General features: G+C 41.5%; 1 long non-coding RNA gene across 1 annotated transcript; it reads left to right on the top strand.

The window, feature by feature from the left end:
* Positions 1–2,382: 2,382 nt before the first annotated feature.
* LOC311211316 lies at positions 2,383–14,748 on the top strand. Its single transcript, XR_014618603.1, has 4 exons — positions 2,383–2,570; positions 5,015–5,131; positions 12,403–12,581; positions 13,853–14,748. It is a non-coding gene; the product is annotated as an uncharacterized lncRNA (long non-coding RNA).
* The last annotated feature ends 567 nt before the right edge of the window (positions 14,749–15,315 follow it).

Raw genomic sequence — 15,315 nt, 5'->3', positions numbered from 1 at the left:
TCTTGTTTGTGATTACTTTTTTGGCCCAAAGGAGTCAGAGTTACCATCCCTGGGCTCTTCTACTGCAACACAGAAAGCGTCCTGGTGCCTCCGTGTCTTTCCTGCTTTGGGAACACTGGCAGATTGATGATGGTGAGTGATGGCCAGATGTGTTTGTGCTGTTTGAGAAAGTTTCCTGAATATGTAAAACATAGGATATTATTTCACGATTGCTGTTCTGTTGTGCTCGGACTGTTTGAGGCTACTCCTATCAAGAGTCATAGGCATTCTGTAGCTGGTAACACCACAAAAGTGTAGCCATATGTAATTTTTACCTAATTGTGTCTCTAGGATATATCTCCACACAATTAATTAACCCGTTTATTGAGCAACAGGGAAAATGTTTTATTTACTAATATAGTAAACAAATTACCAACATACCTATGCTATGTGAAACATCAGTTATAGTGTTTGTTTCCACATTCAAAAATTATCACACTGAGTATGTATATTCAGAAGCAATCCTTTTATTCCTATCTTACTTTATACAGCTGAACTCATATTTATATTGCTTTCAGTCTCCAAGCCCAAGCCAAAGGCAACCACACAGTTGTCCTCACTCGAACCAAAACACAAGTCCATTGCTGTATGTGTTTAGTCTAAGCTATTTCAATATCTTGTTAAGAAACAGACAAGCAAGGGAACACCTCTAGTTCGCTCTTCAAGCAGTACCATAAAATCATGTCATAGCTTTGGCCTGGCTGCTATAGGACCAGAGACAGGACAATTCATTAGTCTGTATGTCTCTGCAGTAGAAAATTAGTACTTGATTTAGGGCAGAGCTCAATTGTGCCTTGTGGTAGGTGGCTGTCCAAAAAGCATTTGCATGACTTCCTCAGTGCACGCCTACCACAGTGATTTCTGCTTTCATTGCTCCAGATACCTCATCTATGTCTGTACTGCAACTGAGACTTGCTGGCAGAGGAATGCAATCTGAGCTTGCCTTTAGTTTTCCACATGGCTCCCAGAGGCCTCCATGCCTTGCAGACAAAATACCTCAGGGGTATATCAATGCTGTAAGTGCTGAAGGACCCAAGCTGGCTCAGCATGAGCAGTCTGGAACCAGGAATGGCAGAGAAGGACAGCAGATGTATCCATGCTCACTTTGTAGAACGTCTCTCAGTCCGAGAGCAGCATGGTTGTGCAAATGCAGCCAAACGACCTCTAGATTTGAGCTCTTATCTCTGCACATCACCACCTGGGCTAACCATTCAGTCTGCATCCTTGAGTCAGATCCTCAAGTTCTCAGGCAAAATTTTCAATGAAGTCTGGCAGAAGGAGCATGCAATTTTGTCCATAGACACTGAATACACAGTAGCAGTTGTGGATTGTCAAATCTAGCATAGGATTATACCCCACATCATATGCTTCAGCACTTTATACAGACTATGTTTAAATTAATTTTTAATTAGCTCATTTTACAGATAGAAGATCTGCTCATCTCAGGTTTCATAACCACAACTTTGCCTGCAGGTCTCTTTATCAGACGGTTGGATTATGCCAGCACCAAACTGGAGCTGGAAGTGCTCAGACCCTGCAGCAATGAGACTAATATTAAAAGCCCTGATAGCATCAAGCACCACCCTCCATTATATCACAATTGCATTTCCATCTTCATGCCCAACTATAAAGAGCTTGTGGAGGGTGGGGGTTCATGACTGCTGGAAAACCTGCAAGCCAGAGAGAGCCAAAGCTACTTGACTGTGCATAATGGTGCTACCCATAACCTCTGCATAGGTTTTGATGATTGAATGCGAGTTCAGCCCACCCAAAGTGATTCATAATGAATTGTTGGTCCAGAGGTTGCAAACCACTGATATTTTCCCTCTTCTGGTCGCAGAAGATTTTATAGACATACTCGTACATGTATAATGAGACGTGACAGTGCCAGTTGCCTGCAATAGTCTTGTCTGCTTTGGAAATCCCTTCTCTCCTCCATTCAAAGTCTGTCTCCTGTTGTGAGATGCACTGGCTACACACAGCTTGCAGCGTGAATCGGCATAGCTGAGAAAGTTCTAACTGCACAGATCTGGAATTAAGGTACATATAAAGTGATTTATTTGGGTTTATTCAGGAAGTATGTGGCATAGTTAGGAACAGACCAACTAACTTAAAGTCCTAGTATTGGTCTTTACCAGAGCCCATCCTTACCCCTGTTCTACCTACATGTTAACAGTCTCTTCATTAGATGCTTTCAGTCCCACTGAGAAATTCTCCATGGAGCTTCCAACCCACTCTGGTGTGAGAAGATGACAACAGTTGTAATGAAATAATTCAGAAAATTTGTTTTTTCCTTTTTGTTCCTTTCCATTTGCTTTCAGAAATACTGTCAGAAAGCTAATTTCCATGAGACCAGGATGGAACGGACATTTCAACGTGTGTCAGTATGGCTTCGTAAGGATAGCTGCACCACGGGAGACTACTTGCTTCAGACTGATCAGATGGAAGAAAAGGCTGTCAACTTAGCTTGACACAAACTGCAAATTTGACTCAAAAAAGTTCCTGAAAAAATGTATGGTGTGCTGTTTAAGGTACATCAGATCTTTCTGGAGAGATATCCAGTCCCAATTTAATTTCTATGAAATCCTGTTCTTGGCCTGTGCGGAACCATACCACAGCCTCAGTGATGGGAGGAAATCCAACTGCAAAGGGTCCTTAAGTTATCATCCAGCCATTCACACCTCTGAAATTTCATAATAAATTGAATCAGCTGAACGTGGTGGTGGGGTTAGACAATGAACAGATCTGAATGAGTGGTGAAACCAATGACTCATCTCAGTGTCTAATTTCATTCCTGTTCAGATTGTTTATCTAGGAAGAAAAGGGCAGAGAATGTATGAGGATATATGTGCTGTTTATTTAAATGTGTAGTAGAAAGCTAATTCCTAGGTAGAAGTTCTGCTCTGAAGCAGTGGGAGGGAGAGACTGATTTGCTATAGGGATATCATTAATTTATTTATTTTAATGACATTTCTTGTCTTTTGTTTCACATGTAACAAAAGACGATAGTAACTTTCTTCAAAGTCCATCTGTCTGAGATCCTTCTTTGTTATTGATTTCCATTCAACTCTTTCCAGCTTCTCTATGAGTTGATGGCATTCGAGGGCCAAAGCCTTGTGATGTATTTGCTGTGGTTTTATTAATGCTGTACAAAGCCTCATCTCTTCCCTAGTTCCTGATTGTGGTGAGCCAGAGGATGGAAAACCAAGCTGCAGTGAAGCATTTCAATATCCTATTTCACTGCAAACTCACATTAAATTTGCTATTCTCTTTGAAGTCAGCAGAAAAACCGTGACTGACATCAACTGAATATCTGGTTCTGTGCTTCTGACAACATTACTGCTTGTCTTGTATAGCAGTCCCTGTGGCCGCTGAGACTGAAAAGTAGCTCAGGCAGTTTCTCAGAGGTTGGGAATGCAAAGAGCACCGATATCTCATCCTCTAGCCAGCCTGCCGTCCCTGTCCCCAGTTCTCGTCAACTTTTTCTAACCCACTAGTGCCACTGCCACCATGTCTCTGCCTAGCCTGTCAGCGCTAAATTGTCAGTAGGCATAACAGCAGGAGGATGAAGGTAACTGTTGGGTGTGAAAGGAGAAGTAGGCAAATATTTTGCTTGCCCAAGAGTGGGAATGTGCCGTCAATGTGCCTGGCTATTTCCCCGAATAACATGTTGCAGAGCATTTTCTGTAAGAGACAGGCCTCCTCTTCAACATCCTGCCTCCAAAAATAACTTGTGCCTGATCTTTCAAAACCCTTCATAATGTACCTTGCCAGTTACATATTGCTGAGCAGGAGGGTTGAGAGGATTATTTCAGCTGTGGCAATCAGTTTACACCTTGAACCACAAGATCGGATTACTTTTGGTATTTAATTTTGAAATATTTCCCCCAGATGTACTGTACCTTTGCATGTTTCTCGGATGAATTTCATTTTGTTATTTCCTGCTCTTATTTCTAAGCTTTCTTAGGTACTCTGTGTTGTTTCTCTGTCTTCACTTATGTTTGCAGCACTTCCTAATTTAGTATCATCTGCAAATTTAATTATTGTCTCGGCTCTTTGTATCACCTGATCAGTGGTTTTAAAATATTAATGAAATATTAAAAACTGAGTTTAGCACAGTCCCTACAAATTTTCCAATGGGCAGTTCCCTAAAAGCATTTATTTGCGAGTGGGTTTGTTATATGTTTAATGTATATGACACTACAGAAGTATACAGGACCACTCAATAGAAATTATGGACAATTAATGCTTTCTTTGCTCTGAAAAACTTAGGCTACAGACATCTCAAACATGAGAAATAGTATAAATAGTTTGGGAGTGGGGGCATGGTTGTACGACTGAATGTATGAGTTTTTGAGTTTTCTGTGGGAAGCCTCTAGCAAAAGTGAATTCAAAGCTGTCATAAACATATTTCATGACACAGATGAAAAATAAAGACTGTGGTAGGAAAAGAATACTCAGATGGTCCAAACAAGACTGGTATTTCTTTTAAGGAGTGGGATTAATGAGAAAAAGTAGTAAAGGAAGAGGTCCAAGTTTTTGCAGTGCTTTAAAATGGTGTTTTGAACTTGATTTATAATAACTGGAAATCAAGGGGCTGAGAAGGAAAGACATGAAAAGAGAAGAATAATCAAAATGTCCATTGAAACAAAGGCAGTAAGAAAGCTGCAAGACAAAAAAAAAAAAAAAAAAAAATCATTGATACAGCTGAGGCAGCAGATGACTAATGTATGAACTCTAAGAAAAGTAGTAAAGAAAAGGCTGAATTTTTAAAGTTTTTAGACCTGGTTTTCTGGTAGCATCTAAATAAGCATAGTTGAATATTTCAGTTGACTTTCCATTAAATGATTTACTAACGTGTAAATATCGTACATCAATTCCATTTTTATAAATTTAGCTTTTCCACAGTTAAGAAGAGTTTTTCTTGCAAGTTCCTAATACAACCTGTTTGTTACTGTTTCTTGCAATCTCACAGTTCATGCAGGTTACTCCATCCTGTACTTGGCTTCAGTGGAGATTCCTTGCTGGCCTGACAAGTCTTCATGAATTGCTTGCTCCTCCCTCTGTCTGAGATTGCCTACGTTCTTATTAGGTAAGAAAGAACAGAACAAGACGCTTTGCTTACTGCTTTTCTTTTTATACAACACGTTATGTCTTGCATTCTGAGACGAGTTTTTGCTCAGTGGCTTTTAGATAATTTTTCCAATTATGTAACAACTGTATCCACTGTATCAAGGATCATATTTTTCAATTACCGGTATGTTGTATTTTAGATACTTTATTAGGACTAATCATGCAGCAGGTGCTAAGTGCTGAGCTAATATGAAGGGAAAGCATGGGCCTTATCCCAGTGAATTTCAAGCTTGTTGAGTGTTGTCACTTGTTCAGCCATTCTGGCCTGTAGAACTGTAAACGTTGTATTTTAAGTATTGTTAGTGCTCTAAAATGTTGCCTTCTCCAAACTGGACATTTTAATGAATATGCTTTAGCACCCTGAAACTGGAGAGATTGCTTGGGTTCTCTGATGGTGTTTTTAAACAAAAGTCTAATTTCTAAGTGATGGAAGAGAGGAAAGTGATGCTTAGATTGTATCAGTATCAGCTCTGACAGTCTGTATGGGAGTTTTTCCCAATGCCCACATCCTTTTGTATAGAGCATTCTGCATTAGTTTTCTTACATTGTCAAACTTTAGGCAGCTAACTTGCACTTATGAGGTAGGTGTCTAAGTTCTTCATATTCTCAACAAAGAGAGAGAGGTGCTTCCCTTCATCCTCTGGAAGTTCCACTTTCACATAGAGCCTCCAAACCCAGGGATGTAAGAGAAAAACTGAATCAGTGTCCCACTTGGCAGCTGCACTGCTATCCCTATGCAGGGGTGTGGATATGCAGAGTCTCAGTCTCAGTAGTGAACAATTAGATTTTTTTTATTAAGCATCTCACTGAATCTGGAGGGATCACCCACAGCCATAACCACAACTATGCTTAGGAATCAGGCTTATCGGAGAGGAGGCCAGCAGGGAAAGATCAGCTTGTAGTTCACACAAAAAGAGAGTTCTTCTTGGAGAGGGACAGAACAGGACCCTAGCTGTAAATGAAAGCTTTGCCCTCACTAGGCTACAGTCTGTTTTTTTTTTGTTTGTTTGTTTGTTTGTTTTTTTAAAAAAAGGCTCAGTGGAGTTGTCTGGGAACCTCACTTATTAGGTAATTTTAATGTGGCTGTAACAAGCTCCCTTTAAGCCAGACCTTGGGTAAGGCCTTAGAAATGCTCAGCTGTGCCATGTGGCTTGTAACAAATATCACAAAGTATTGATTTATTCTATAACCGCTCCCTGCCATGTGTTATGTAAATAACAAGGTTTGATAGAGTGTGTGGTTCTTCGTGCTGTAACGCATAGGTCTTGCAGAGGTCTCCAGTCAAAAGATGAAAAGCCAAGTGCCTCCAATTGTCCTCAGGATGTGTGCATGACACTGCAGCTGCACACACGTGCACCAAGCCCTTCCCTTCTGAGTGCATTTTATGATGATGATGATTTTAATGTTTTATCTGGTTCTGATCTGGGCGGGTATAATCTTCTAATTACATAACTTTGAATTTTCTCAGCTTGTCTCCATGCTTAACACTGTTAATAATTTTCCACTGGAAAAGCTAAATTCATGGTGCTTTCAGTGCATATGCTCATATCTATACAGATTTAACCTAGAAAAATACATGCCATCTGAAAACACGACTAATTGTGCTCCAGTTGTAGGTTACAGAGCAGCCTTGTTTTGTTTTCCCACAGCCAAGAGAAGGCCTCAAGGCCAAAATGTCACCTCAGATTTCTTTTGATCTCAACTTATATTTTATTAACCCTTTTAACTTCACTGAGTGTGTGCAAGGAAACATGTATATTCCCTTTCATATAAAACCAGCATTGTCCTTACATCTTGCGTGCAAATGTATGGACAGTTTCTCATACAAAGGATTATTTAGATGTAATCTATATGCCTTGTGAGTTACAGATAAGAAGGGGCGGGCAGCGTTTATGCTGCAATGTTTATGATTTATTCCCCTTTTATTTTCTCTCTTTAACTCCATCCAAAATATTTCTGAGAGTCTTAGTGAAATATAATACTTGAAGCCTTTAATGGCACCTTTTCATCTCACAATTGCAGAGTGCTTTTCAAGGCTTAATTAAGTTTTACAGCACGTCTCTCAGGTGAGTATAATTTGAATGCATCCGTTCCTGTTTGTGAGGAAACTGAGGCAGAGAGTGGTGATTAACTCAAGGCCATGCACCGAACAATATGTCACAGTGAGAATTATGGGGTCCAGGAGATCTGATTAGTTTTGTATAGATCAAGCATGATTTGGTTCTTAAAGACTTCATCAAAAAGGCAAAAAAAAAAAATGATGGCCTCCTCATCTAACATAGGAGCCAAATGGCTTCTCCAGAGTCATCCTTTCTGTAGCCTTCATGATGACTGACTGGTTTATGCCACGGTCTGCTTTCGGGGCCTCTCAGATGTTTGGGCATGCTGGATGTTTGCTCGGTCCTCCAACATGGGCAGAAGCAAACAAGTAGTTGCATTCTGCCTCAGTTTCTTTCTCAGCACATGGTATAAGTCATCTTTTCTTTCCACTGGCAGTCTTGTTAGGGTGGGATCTGAATGCATCAATCGACTCCCAAAGCTTTGGTGTTCTACAGTATAAACTCCATAATATTAGCTGCAAAAAGCACGGGCTCTCTGCCTGGTCCCTGCCAGTGACAAAGGGGGAGCTTCTGATCCCTCTCTTCATTGAGAAGTACTGAAAGCAGTCTGTCCTCTTCTGCTGTTTGGCAGGTGGAAGAAAGCTGCTGGGAGGAAAGTGTTCATTTACTCTACACATTTTTCTTCCTAAGATGTTTTATAGATTCAATCATCAACACCCAGTAACCAAACACAGCTACTGGTGATGCTGCAGAAGAGGCCATAAAGCATCATACTGGAGTAGAGTGGGAGGATATACTTTCTGAGACTTCAATGATCAGGGATTGAAAGTCTTACCTGCTTTCACCAAAGCCTGCCTGTGGCAGGCCTGTGGCTCTATGAGTGTGTCACGCAGGTTCTGGCTCCCCACTTTGTGCTCCTGTCAGCAGAAGGGATAACATCAGCCAGCCTGGCTGGCAGGCCTGGAACTGATGTACCTTGGAATTTAAGAAGTGAGGTATTGCCACTTATCTTAAAGTATGTGAAACAAGTACCTGAGGGACTGCACAGATGCAGTGTGTGGGCTGGGAGTGCCCTTGCCTTTGTACTGGCCATCATGGTGAGAAAAGGTCTCCAGCTGTGAGTCAGACTCATAACAAGCAGAGCGGTAGTTTTAATGAGTAAAGGAATCCATCTTTTGAAAATCAGTGGTGCAAATTAACTCATGATTCTTTCATCAGACAAGCCAGAGTTTGAGTGATGTCCCTTTGTTGCAAGAAACAGGTCTCAGACCTGGAGGAAGGAGGGAGGAGCCTCCTGCTGTTGAATGCAGTCCTTCACTGCCCGGCTCTGCTGGATCCTCAGCTCGCACCAGGCAGGCACTGGGCTGTGCTGTTACCATGTCTGGGTTTTCCAGAGCCTCAGCAGGATTTAGCAGTCATGATGTCCGACTCCAGTCCCTCCAGGTAGGCTGTGCGATGTGGTAGCGCAGTATGTTAGCTGTGTGCTGTAACAGAGGCAGTCAGTAGCCACAAGCCAAGTAAAACAGACGCAAGGAGAAGTTTTCTATTTCCAGCACTGTCAGCCTGGTCTCTTAGAAAGTACTTGCTTGAAAGTGAAATTGCTCCTCCCAGTCCTGCAAAGGCCAATCTTCTGTTGCTATTTTATGAAACCAGCACAGCATAGTTTGACTCTTTATCGGGATAATATAATCAGAGTGCATATGAGGCCATGCAATTGCTGAACAGTGCTTGCCACTCACTGTTGATCCTCTTTCTGATACCTTTCTTTTCTCCTTCACACTGACCTCTCCTAGCAGTGAAGTCAGCAGCTGTGGCCACGTGCACAGGACATACTTTGACAGCAGCAGGACTCAGCTGACAGACTCTGGAATGAATTATTCCAGCAGTGTCATCTGGGTCTATAGCTGGCTCTTCTATAATTGTGATGAAGGCCTAGGTTTTTGTCTCCTTTTCATCTTCTTTCCACTACACCAGCATTGCAAAGGGACCTTAAAGTATATGTAGGAAAACTGGCCTTGGGGACACGCTTTACCTCAGGGTTAGAAACCCAGCTTTTTTTAATTTACAAGTGCTTGGTTGTGTGTAAATCTGTTTCGCTGCCTGAACTTAACATCAAAGTATCTGAGCTGTGCTGTGCTTGAGAGCAAGAGTGCATGTTCGTCATTGCATAAGCAAAACAGAACTGTCTTAGGGAATATGGAGACAAAGACCTGAATGTGGCACACCTTAGAAGATTTGCTGCTAATTTCAATGACAGAAGGCTTTTAGCATTCCTCTAGATGAATACCACTGCAATAAACACCATTTTGAAACTCATTTTTGTTTGAGGCTATTTCACCAAGGTGTTTAAACTCCTTTGAAACCTCTTTGTGGGGCTCCAAGTAATGATTCGGGAGACTGAAGCCTCCAGGGAAGGAGCAGTGAAAGTGCCCAGGAGCCTAATTCACCTCTTACAGAGCACAGACTGCTCCTGTTGACCTGACTGCCTGAAGTTCTCAGCCATCAGGAGAGTATCAGCAAGAAATAGTGTGTACCAGGAGAAATTCCTGCCAATCCTATGCTGAGTAAAGCAAGAGGAATTGCCCGTGAACAGAGAGAGCACCCTCAAAATCAGGATTCATTCTAGCACTTTGGTGAGAATGATTCCAGAGGGGTGTTTAGTGTTCAGTTTTCAGGAGGATTAGCTGCACCTTTCATTTGTCCTTCAGAGATTATTTTTGCTCTGTAAAAAGGATTTAAGAAATGGCAAACCAATGCACAGGCACATACAAAAAGAAGAAAATACAAGGTTATGGAAAGAAGAGAGATTATATCTGTTTTATTGAATGATCCTAGAATACTGTAACAAGGGGACAGTCGCCTGCTTAATCATCTCACTCTTACAAGTGGAAAAGACGCTTGACAGCAGAATGCACTGATACGAATGTAAGAGTTGGTGAAGGGGAAAAAAAACAAAAACTAAGGAACAAAATAAGCATAAAATGTAAACAAAATCCTACTAGGAGTATTTGTAGTGACAGATGCTTTGGTAGATAGGGCAAAAAATATATTCCTTTCTCCTAAAGGGAAATAGGTGGAAGTCCATCAAATAAACTTTGTCCTAGCGTATTTTATTTTTGCATGGAGGAAAAGGAAAAGATCTTTTTTGATGTGGCTTTTTTTTTTTTTTCCCTTCTGCTGTTTTTTCCCTTCTGCCATACAAGAAAAAAAAATTATGGAAGATAAGCCAGGCAAAAGAAGAAAAAAAAAAAGAAAAAGAATGGGGGTGGGGAGGAAAAAAAAAAAAAAAAGGTTACTCTGAGTATCAGAGAGGGGGCTAATTGTCAAGGTTATATCTCCAAAGATGATTGATGTGAGGCTGGGTTTTTCTGTCAGCCTGTCACAAAGCAGGAATGTTTAATGTTCTCATTATTGGTTACGCTGTTGTGTATATTTCTCTGTCAGCACTGCGGACCCATCTGAACTGCCAAGGCACTTCAAAGCCCTGCAGGTCATTTATCATCCTCCTGACGCTGCGAATGTTCAGCCTCAGCTGAGTGCCAGGGATTTGTTATGACTTGAGAGCCAGCTGACAGACAGGTCTGCTGCAAAAAGGATTCCTTTTTGTCACACTGCGAAAACATCAATGTTCCTATAATGGCCTACAACTGTCAAAGGGGACTGCCACCTGACAGTTGTGTGGTCTCACTAATTTGCAGCCCGGTGACTTGTTTCCTTGAGTTTAGATTCAGTTACGGTGTCACATGCAAACAGGTCACCATCTGTCGTCCTGTGCCAGGGGGCACATGGTAGGGGGCGGAGAGGGAGGGAGCGAGGCAGAGACGAGGAAAAGATGAAGTGGCAAAGTGGGGGGGAGGGAGATGCAAGGGAAAAATAAAAATGGCTATGCAAATCAAAGCCATGTCTTTATTTAAGATTCCTGTTTCCTGAACGTTCCTAGCCTAACACAATGTGAATCTCTGAAAGTTGTGATGAAAATCAAGGCAGGGAAAGAAAGGACCTTGCAAACAGCCAGAGCTAGTGAGAGAGAGGGGGAGAGAGAGAAATATCAGGGCTTTGTTTCCTTTCCCAGGCCATGACATGATTAATCGTTTTCTTCTGATCTAATTTTGGAACATGAAAAACAGCACATTTGTCTTGAAGAAAAATGATGTGCCGTACTGCGCAGATGGAAATTTCGAGCAATGAAAAAGATTAAAGTGAAATTCCACTCCTTAGACCTAATCATGAGTTGTAGATTATTCTGTCGTTCTAACCAGATGGTAGGCTTGATTCCACAACCCCCTTCTTATATTAATGAATACTAGACTGTTATATTTGACTTAGGTAAGTGAAATGTCTATCAAGCCTAATGGACTGCCAGCCAGCATAACACATGTTGTACCACTGAGGGTCCTTGCTGCATTTTTCATGTTTTATACTAATGTAGAACATTTTGTTTCCTACTGTTTTCCATCATTGTCACTGTTTGCTAAATATTTTCACATGTAGGGGGAAAAAAGTAAAAAACTTGTGTCCAGAGCTAATTTCCTCACGTTGGTCGCAGCTATAATTCTACAAGTAAAACAGTCACCCGAAGCAATGCATACAAGAACTCAATAGTAACTTGATTAAGTTCCCAGTCAACAAGACTGCACTAGGCTGTATGTTAACAAACCTAATTATAGGCAGCATGGTGATAAATTGTGCAGGGTGCGTGTAGCACATCTCTGAGGTCATGTCTAGAAAAGAAGTTTTGCCCCAGGGGACAGGGATGGGGTGTCATTTCTAAATAAAGTAAACACAGGTTCACTGATGTTTCCCATTGGGTTACCTTCCGCTTTCTGACAAATGTTATTCTAGCAGGGGTGTCCCAGGCGATCCTCATGGGAACAGAAGAGTGAAGGAAGGGAGGAATGGGAGGCTGGGGGATTCTCTTTAACCTTTCCAACTGTGCAGTCCTGTGACTGTCAAGTAATTTCTACCAAGTCTAGGCTCGCTAGAGTCATGGGTATGGATAATCATATGTTAGGATGGATGCCACCACTTGCGCTCAGAAAGCCTGTTATCATTTTAAGCATTTAGCTGAACAAAATAATACTTGTCATGTGTGCTGAATGTGAGAGTGGATTGGGCTCTCTTCCCTGCACATAAAGTAAAAGGTATAAATCTCTGGTTTCTCCTCCTTCAGAAAGCGACACTTGGGCAGTTGTTGCATCCTGCCTGTGCGTGAGTGCCTGCAGCCCGGGAGAACGCCGCCAGGTAGAGGAAGCATGCGTGCACAGACCTAATTTTAGACACTGAAAGAATCAACAGGATGCGTGGATCAAGTTACTCTTTGCCTAGGAGAGAACAAGTCCAGAAACATGAGTAAGCAGGCAAGAGTTGTCCAAATCTGGACTTACTAAAGTGTGATAGATACAGTAAAGCTATAGTGTGAGAGCCGGTTAGGCTGAACAAATCCTGATAAAGAAAAGTAAGGCACCAAAGTGTACCTCCTAATCAAGTAACCAGGATATTTCCTTTAGAAGAGGAATATCTTTTGATAATGGAATGCATTTAAAGCTTACTTCATTGGTTTAACAACTTTGTTCTCAGTTTATTAAAATTGTTTCTTAAAGTTAAAATCCTGATCTCTGCAGGGCACTCCCTCCTCAGCAGAACTACCATTAATGTTGCTGCTGAGTAAGGACTTTGGGATTGCACCATAGAATAAGCTCTGAGTAGCGCTCCAGCATGAGTACCTTGCATTTGGGATCCTCACTGTTGACAGCTTTTCCTTTTTCTCATACACCTACATTTTTTAGAAAGGATAAGGTGAGGATGTTCTGAGCAGAATGAATTTTTTTCTCAGTGTGTATATTGCCTGCACTGAAAGCAAACAAATTGGAAGGTTTAAATTAATATGCCTCAAAACATTTTTCTTTGTAATTAATGTTAATTTTAAAAAGTATTTATTTGTATTTGTACTGATTGGATCTGTCCAAGAATACAAGCTAAAATACCAAGACTGTTTCATCACATTTCTGTTACAGCTGGATTTAGACTCTGTTTTAACAACCCTTAAAGCTTGCTCTCAAGGGATTAAAATTTTTCATCGATGAGAATTCCTATACAAAAAGTTGCATGACAATTTTTTTCCCAATTAATTTAAACTTCCACTACCCTGTGTTTACTGAGAATGCTACAGAGGAGCAAGTAACCCCTTTAAATTATCTGTACAGATTACCAGTCTGTGGAGTTCATATCCTCTGGGGAAAACTGGCTTCTTGCAGTGTTGCTTCTCTACACAGGGCGTGTGGAGCTGAGCTGGCAGTGAAGGGAAAGTAATTTGTTCCTGACAAGGGCCAGTAGCAGACTATTTCTTCACTGGAAGAAAGTGACAATCAAGCAGGAAATTGTGACTGCAGTTCCTTATTTGAACTGATCCTTCTTAGGAGCTGGTAGACATATCTTAACTTAGCCTTTAGCTTGTTTTCCTCAGTCTCACGGTTTTGCTTTCCGTGAAATGTCAAGGACCTTGAATTCCTGCAGTGTTTATAGTTTGGCCTATGGAATTCATGGCCTGCTCAGTGTTGCCACTTTACACTTTTATCGTGAAAGTAACACAGGAAAGGCTGACATTGCTCTTTCTCTGTTAGGATTTCCCGGGGATGACTGCAGCTTTAAGAGAGGACTTCGACCCACTGGAGAAGAGGGTAACACATAGGAAAGGGAGAGCAAATTGTCTTCTGTCATTGAATCTTTGCTAAAACAACTTATTTACAAATGCAAGTATGGATGGTGACTGTGCTGTAGCTATCTGCCACATTGTCTGTCTGAAGAGTGCGTACAGCCTTTCTGAGCTGCCATGGGCTGCTACTTGGCTGTGAATTCAACCGATGGCAAATGATGGGACCAGGAAATAAAGGTCTGCTCTCAGCACTCAGTAACACTACCCAGGAAGGCAGGACCTTGACCACATGGAACATCTATCCAGGTTTGGAAAAGGTTACCTACAACAGACTCAGCAAGTTGCTTATCAGTTTCCACACGTCTAACCCCCATCTGTGTGCTCAGAATTGGAGTGCTTGTACTTAGGTTTCAAATCAGTATGCCCAGGTAAGCCTCATGGCTCTGAATCAGCATGACGTTAACTTTCTGAAAGCAAGAATCTGTGGCTCCTAGCATTTCTTGAGAAGATTGCCTACACATGTGATGGATCCCCCTCTAAAGAAGCCATCCGTAGAAGGCTCTTGCACGCTAGCTTCATGCACCTCCTTGGCTGCCTGCCTTCCTTTGGAGAACAGGACTCTCTTCACCCCTGTGACCTGAGGCTCCGTTCATCAGACTCCGAAGCCATCCCTGCCTGGGCAAAGTGACTATCTCTGGTGGGGCTGGGGGTGAGGGAGGAAGGAAGGAGCACACTCTTATCTGAACTGCAAAACCACTGCTTACAATAGTTTTCATGAGGGGTGACAAGTCTCTTCTTTCTTCAGAATGTTTATTACCATTTTACACATGCTCCCAACTTCCCTCCCTCCTTGCACTTTTCTCGCTTTTGTACCCTGTAACTTTCATCAGTTTGTTTCTTTCCTTTCAGATGTGCTCAAGGCGCAGCAAGAGTTGATACAATCTAATACAAACTTCCCTGTTTGCTGTATCATAAAATGTAGTGCCTGGTGTGTTCATTCCCCTCCTGTCATCAAGTGCCAGCTACAGCAGTGCTTAGTACCTCCAGGTTCTTCCTGCTGTCATTTTCACTTCCCCCCAAGGACTAAACATTTAAAAACCAAGAAATCCTAACTGAGATCCTAAGTAACACTTGAACCATGCTGATCTTAGGTAAACAGTTCCCAGAGTGTTACCATTCCTGATGTTGAAAGAGCAGATCAGTGAAAGAAAAGAATGTGCATACAGATTCTTGGTAATCAGACAGCCAGCTAATTTCTCAATATTGAAAGATTCCTTTTGAAGCCATTAATTTTGTTTACATTTCAACTGACACACAGGCTAATGAGCCTACCGTTTACTCATGAAAGACTTTTACCCAATTTTTAGTAGGAGCTAATGGTTTAAGGCTTAATTTGATGAAAACAATAAGAAATGTAAAACTGGGCTTGTT

This window comes from Netta rufina, assembly GCF_964035555.1.
Source record: "Netta rufina genome assembly, chromosome: 7".
NCBI classification, from domain to species: Eukaryota; Metazoa; Chordata; class Aves; order Anseriformes; family Anatidae; genus Netta; species Netta rufina.
The sequence above is the reverse complement of the archived record's forward strand: the minus strand, read 5'-3'. Positions and strand labels throughout refer to the sequence as shown.